The 6,900-nt window shown below is 46.6% G+C and overlaps 1 protein-coding gene across 1 annotated transcript in view; it reads left to right on the forward strand.

Annotated features, from left to right (window-relative positions):
• The window catches only part of NABP1 (nucleic acid binding protein 1), a 51,808-nt gene that overhangs the window by 26,183 nt on the left and 18,725 nt on the right, over window positions 1-6,900 (forward strand). The window lies entirely within an intron of this gene.

The following is a 6,900-nucleotide window of genomic DNA, read 5'->3' on the forward strand; positions in this document are numbered from 1 at the left end:
TAGAGGGAGCAAAACTAATCTGTACAGAGAGAAAGCAGATTACTCGGCGTCTAGGTGTGGAGGTGAAGACTGATCGCAGAGGGGCCTGAGGGATGCTTTGTGGTGTGGATTTGTGGCTACATGTAAACGTGTCATAATGCACTGGAGTGTACATTTAAAAAGCTTGATGTTAGCCCGGCTGGTGTAGCTCAGTGGTTGGGCATCAACCCATGAACCAGGAGGTCACGATTTGATTCCCGGTCAGGGCACATGCCCAGATTTCAGCTCGATCCCCAGTGTGGGTCGTGCAGGAGGCAGCTGATCAATGATTCTCTCTCATCATTGGTGTTTCTATCTCTCTCCCTCTCCCTCCCTCTCTTTGAGATCAATAAAAAGACCCAACATATTAAAAAGCTTGATTTTACCAGGGTTCCCTAAAGAAGTTAGAGCTAAGACCTAAGGAATAAGTAGGTGATAGCTGTGCCCAAATGAAGGGGGCAGTTAGGCTGTTGGGAGCAGTAGTAGGAGGGAGCTGTTTTGCCTGAAGGGGCAGATTGGGGGCGGGAATGGGGGAAGGGGCATCAGAATAACAGAGGATCAGAAAGTTAGCCTGGCTGGGGACCGGACAGCAAGGGGAATATCAGCAGATAAGCCCAGAGACAGGTCAGTCCCTGCAGGTGTTGTTAGGGATTGTAGTCCTCATCGTAGAGCAGTGGGGACTCAGAAGATTTTAGGGAGAAAGACTAGAACAAGGTCTGACTTGCATTTTGCAAGGGCATGACTGCAGCGTGGGAAATGGCTGGAATGGCTGTGGGAGATCAGTCAGGAGACTCCTGTAGAAGTATCGTTCTCCAGTGGGCTGGAGGGGGTCGGTGGGGGAAAGAGAGGGACATATATAATGCTTTCAACAGTAAAGATTTAAAAAAGAAGTGTCATTGATATGTGTTTATAACTTAAATGGGGTCTTCACAGTAGAGATGAAAAGAAATGGACTCAGAGGATAAATACCTATAGGCAGGATTTGGTGATGAGTAGAGATGGGGGCTGCGGAAAGAGCAAGGATTAGAATGACTCTTAGGTTTCTGGCATGAGTAAATAAATGCGTGAATCAGGTGCCACTGAATAAGTGGTAAACACTGTAAGAGAACCTAGTTTGGGTGTTAGATTATGAATTTCACCTTGGACATGTTGAGTTTCGTGTAACTTGAAGATTTCTGGTGAGCATGTGATCAAAACAGGAAAAAGTGAAGAGTCCTGATGGACATTTCACCCAACCACAGTTACCACGTTTCTCTAGTGACTGTGTTTGTGCTTTCCAGGTGTAGCGTCTGTCTTTCTAGAACAGTTAGAACAAACCTCGCAACATGGTTCTCTGTAACAGGTGAATAACAGCTGAGGAACTGGGGCAGTCCAGTTTGAGATGTCAGATTGGACATAAGCATTCCAATCCCTTCCCATCTTCACCCAGCTAGGAGAACAGTAAAGTGTTTTTAAACAAAACATAAATGCACAAGGACAAAGGGAACGGGAAGGAGATAATTAACATTTTAGAAACTAGGAATCAGGTAGGCAGGTTGTACTAAGCTGGGACACTCAAGAAAGTGAATCTTAAACTTGATGATAACCAGCCCGATTTATACTTTAGATCCCTAAAAATGTGGAGCAACAGGTATCTTAGGAAGTGGGAGTGAGGGTAGGCATTTCACCAGGCATTTGGTGGAAAGTCTTTATAAGAAGCTGGTAAATCCCCAAGTTCCCACCCCTGTTCCTTGCAAGTAGGAGACTACCTCTCCCTCACTCAGTATGAAACTGAAGGCTTATTCTTGTGATCAGAACACACAGAGGGACTCTGGGGTCGGGTGGTAGGGAGAGGACGAGAGCTACAACAGTGAAGAATGAAGTGTAAGTTTATAAACTTCCTCAATCTTTTTTCTCCACTTTGCTCCCAGAATCCTATCAGCCAGGCCTATGTTTTCTTGGAAGAAGGCTGGAAGAATCCTCTGGGTAATCCAATCAGCTGAACAGGAAATGCGCTGACATGGGCCCCAGGTGTTGGCCTGGGTCACATCGTCCTGTAGCAAACCCAGCGAACAGTCCTCTTATGCACACAGCGCCTCCTCTTCTCAATGTCCTGTATTTAATGCAACTACACAGCCGGTGATCACCAAGTATTCAAGGAATACCTATTAAAGAGACCAAAACAAGGGAGAAAGCACCCTGAAGGAAACAAACTCCGCCAACAGAAACCATGGGAAGCAAACTCTCTTGTCCTCAGAGATCAGAGAAGATATGAGTACGAACTGGGTTATCTGTGAAAGGGATATTCAGCAAGCTCAAAGGAAACTTAGATATTAATAAGTATAACATTAGAAATGAGAAATCCAAATGAGGGCGAGGAGATAATGTTAAGGCATCTCCCAGGAAGTAGAGGAATATAGAATGGAGGTATGAAGTATAGAATGGAGGTGTTTCTTTTTTAAATATTTTATTGATTTTTTACAGAGAGGAAGGGAGAGGGATAGAGTTAGAAACATTTATGAGAGAGAAACATTGATCAGCTGCCTCCTGCACACTCCCTACTGGGGATGTGCCCGCAACCAAGGTATATGCCCTTGACCGGAATCGAACCCGGGACCCTTCAGCCCGCAGGCTGACGCTCTATCCACTAAGCCAGACCGGTCAGGGGTGGAGGTGTTTTTAGATATGCAAGGTCAGAACAATGTTACTGCCTTTACAGTCTTTCTCAGGAGGCTCTTGAGTTGTTCCCTTCACTAAAACAAAGAAACAAACCAAGAAGGAGGAAGACATAGGAACCAGGAAGTAAGTAACAGACTAAAGAGAGGTGCAGAGAACCCCTAGAATGAGGATGGGGGGAGGGCCCAACCTCTTAACTGGGGCTAATGCTAGAGAGCATGTGACCCAGAGAGGAGCAGGTCTGCTTTTTCCCATGTGATGAAGTGGTTCGAGTCCCCAGTGCCTTTGCCTGTACTGGAAGTAGATTTGCACAGTGGAGGGGAGCATTTGAATGTGTAACGAGTACAAAGAAAACGAAGTCAACAACAGTCACATGACCATGACAATAAGTCCAGGGGAACTAGGAGGCTGGGCAGGAAGGGAAGAGCAGTCACCACGGACGATAGGTATTAGCGGTGAATGGCTTCTGCCTGCGTGTGATAACGTGAACTCTATGAGATAGGACGACAAGCACAGGAGCCCTCTTAGTGTGTTTGGGCTTTTATAACCAACTACCCTACACGGGGCGGCAGGTAAACAGCAGAAATTCGCTTCTCACAGTTCCGAGGCTGGGAAGCCCAAGATGGAGGCATCGGCAGATTCCACGTCTCGTGAGAGCTGGTCTCCTGATTCTTAGATGGTAGCTTCTCATGTCACCTCATCCGACAGAAAGGATGAGGGAACTCTCCCTTTATAAAGGCTCCATTTAGGAGGGCTCCACCCTCATGACCTAATCGTCTCTGAAAGGCCCTACCCGCAAACATCATCACACTGGGGATTTAGTTTCAACATAGGAATTTGGCGGGCGCGGTCATTCAGACCACAGCAGAATGGAGAAAGTGGGCAGAGGGCATGAGAGCTCATGGTGGACATTGAGAATGAGGGAGACAGAGGGCTGAATCCTCATCTTCTAGAGCAGCGGTTCTCAACCTGTGGGTCGCGACCCCTTTGGGGGTTGAACGACCCTTTCACAGGGGTCGCCTAAGACCATCGGAAAACACATATATAATTACATATTGTTTTTGTGATTAATCTCTGTGCTTTCATTATGTTCAATTTGTAACAATGAAATTGGGGGTCACCACAACATGAGGAACTGTATAAAGGGTCTCGGCATTAGGAAGGTTGGGAACCACTGTTCTAGAGTGAGGTGACAATAGAGACCCCACCAAGTAACAGGTCAAGCCCGTTATTTATCAACATGGAGATCCATACCTTAAGAATTAGCTGTTGGATGGGAGGTAGAATAAAGGTAGTTGCCTCCAGGGACTACTGAGAAATGGGGTAGGAGAGGGAGGGGCTAGGACCATAGTTTTCAAAACAAACCTTGAAGAACTATTTGATTCTTTGACTTATTTGTGTGTGTAACTTCAGTAACAATAAAACATACGCTGAGAAAATCGGGCTCTGGAAGTGTACTGCTTGGGTACAAATTCTATTCCTGGCATGTACTAGTTGCGTGATTTTGAGTAAGTTAATTTCTTTAAGCATCAGTTTCTTCATCTGAAAAACGGGAATAGTGATGGTACCTATTTTGTGGGGTAGTTGAGGGGAGGGAAGTGAGTAGGACCCGTGAAGTCCTGGCACAGCTCCTGGTCTATGATCTGGGGGCTGGGGCTTCCTCTTGCTTTGCTTCTTGCCAATCAGTCTTATTTAATTCACTCAGTCTTTTCCAGGATTTTCAAATCACCATCACCTTTCGGATCAGGTCAGCTTCCCAGATAGTAGAGCCAGTTCATTTTGCTTGGAATTTGAGTGTTGTCAAATACATTGCAAGACGATACCAATAATATCTTGTTACATGTCAAAAGCAGATATAGCATGATCTCAACCACATGTGTATGAGGAATCCTCCAAGAACATATTTGGAAGTAAAGATAGCTCCCGATTTATGATAGCTGGACTTACAACTTTTCGTCTTTACAATGGTGCAAAAGAGCTGCATATAATATATTGCACTAGCTGTTCGATACTTTATTATAAAATAGACTTTGTATCAGATAGTTTTTGCCTCACTGTGGGCGAAGGTAAGTGTTCTGAGCACGTTCAAGGTAGGCGAAGAAAAGCCATAGGTCTGGCAGGTTAGGTGTGTTAAATGCATTTTCGACTTACGAGATTTTCAGTTCCCATTGGGTTGATCGAGAAGTAATCCCAGTGTAGATGGAGGAGCAGGTGTATGTTCACCCAGAATTCTGAGCAATCCTCACTTTCTTCTTTATAGTCTGGTGTGTCTGGTGTGTGTGTGTGTGTGTGTGTGTGGTTAATACAATAGACATGCAGTACTCTATTAAATCAGAAAAATAAACATGTAAAAAACTCTCCTGTCCTACATTTATAATTCCATGATTTTTTTCTAAAAGTAACTCTCATATATTATGTGTGAACTTTACTGGTTTGACTCTGTAGGAGCCACTGTAGGTCCGTCCACGTTCCTCTGGGCACCGCACTGTTCGTACTCAGTAAAGTAACAGTCACGGCCTGTTTGGGGCAGAAATCCCTCCCATCTCCCAATACAGAAATCGAGGCTCACTGGCTTGTCTGAAAGCCACACCCAGAGAGGCGCTGGGTGAAGACTCAAGTTCAAGGTGTTTTTTTGTTTGTTTGTTTGTTTTTTTCATTCTAAGCTTAGTGTTTTGTCAGCCATATGAACTGAGTGCCCTGCAGTAAGGGACAATCTCTCTGGTCTCAAGTTGATGGTAAATAGTGAGGAGTTGAGGGTCTCTGAATTCCTAGCAGCTCTAACATTGCATTGGCTACTGAGGGACAAGACAAGAGGACGCCAGTGTCATTAACAGTATCTTCCACATAAAGACTGTGGATTCCACGAAGGAGCCCACAGAGTGCGTAGGATTATCCAGCCCGGGTCCCTGGCTTTCCAATTCCACTTCCTGTCTTATCCACAGATACCGAGGCAGCAATGAGCTTTGGCTTTTATTTTCACTTCTGCAGTCGCCTGGGAATCTTACCAAGGCTGAGCCAGAGGTTGGGAAACGCACGGTGCATTTCCCAAGAAGCTGCAGAGGTTGTGCAATCCCCGGGCTCTAACCTGGTGACAGAACAGGAGCTGACTGGACAGGACCGGCGTCTCCAGTCTGTTCCGGAAAATTCTCTGGAAAGAACGGCCAGGGCATGCTAACGGCAGCCTGGCTGTGTGCTGCCAGTTTGGGCTCATCTCCAGTGGGACACCCACGGGTTTTCTCCTCCTCCTGCCCGGACACTCACCGAGCCGGCGGCACGTGGCCAGCCAGGAAGGGCGGGAGGGATCCAGCCCAGCCCAGGCCCCTGCCCCAGCTCAGTAGAAACCAAAACCAGGGGGCTGCCAGCGACAGTTTCAAACAGACACAGATCAAAGAGATAGAGTGAGCTGGCCTTTTTGCTTAATTCCTGGCTAAACTGTGTGCAATGAACCGTGTGACCTATTTTACCGGCATTCCACTCCACCTGCCCGCCCTCCCCGAGGTAGAGGTCTTCGGAGTGAGCGGTTTTAGGCCTTGGTAGCTCGTGCCCCTGGGAGTTAACCTCAGGTCTGAGCTTAGAGATCCAGGATCAATTCTTGAAAAATAGTCACCATGAAACTTCTTTGAGCTGGTTGCATTTTATTTTATTTTTTTAAAAAGAGCTTCATCCCAATCACCCTTCATAAATCCCATAAGCAACTTCTGAACTGTCCAATGCGTTGTTTGTAAGTCTCTGACCCTGCAGCGTGCCGTTCCTTGATGAGCCAATAAGTAAAGTTAATTGTGATCACGCTGCAGAGTCAAACAGTCTGTCGTGGCCTCTCTCTGTGTCTCTCCCCCTCCATTTTCCCACGCGTTCATAAGGGAGATTTAAAGTTGGGAGAGGTGCCTGGCCGGCGTGGCTCAGGGGTTGAGCGTTGACCTATGAACCAGGAGGTCAGGGTTCGATTCCTGGTCAGGGCACATGCCCCGGTTATGGGGGGCATGCAGGAGTCAGCCGGTCAATGATTATCTCTCATCTCATCGTTGATGTTTCTATCTCTCTCTCCCTTTCCCTTCCTCTCTAAAATCAATACAAATATATTTTAAAAAATAAAATAAAGTTGGGAGAGGAGCAGTGGTGGTGGCTACATTCCAGGCACCACTCTGAGGAAAACCCCACTTTTCACACCTGTCTTGCCTTGTGGTGTCCTTCCCAGGGGCATCTGCACCGCCCCCCCCCCCCCCCCCC

The sequence above is a fragment of the Myotis davidii genome, unplaced genomic scaffold (genome assembly GCF_000327345.1).
Source record: "Myotis davidii unplaced genomic scaffold, ASM32734v1 scaffold221, whole genome shotgun sequence".
NCBI classification, from domain to species: Eukaryota; Metazoa; Chordata; class Mammalia; order Chiroptera; family Vespertilionidae; genus Myotis; species Myotis davidii.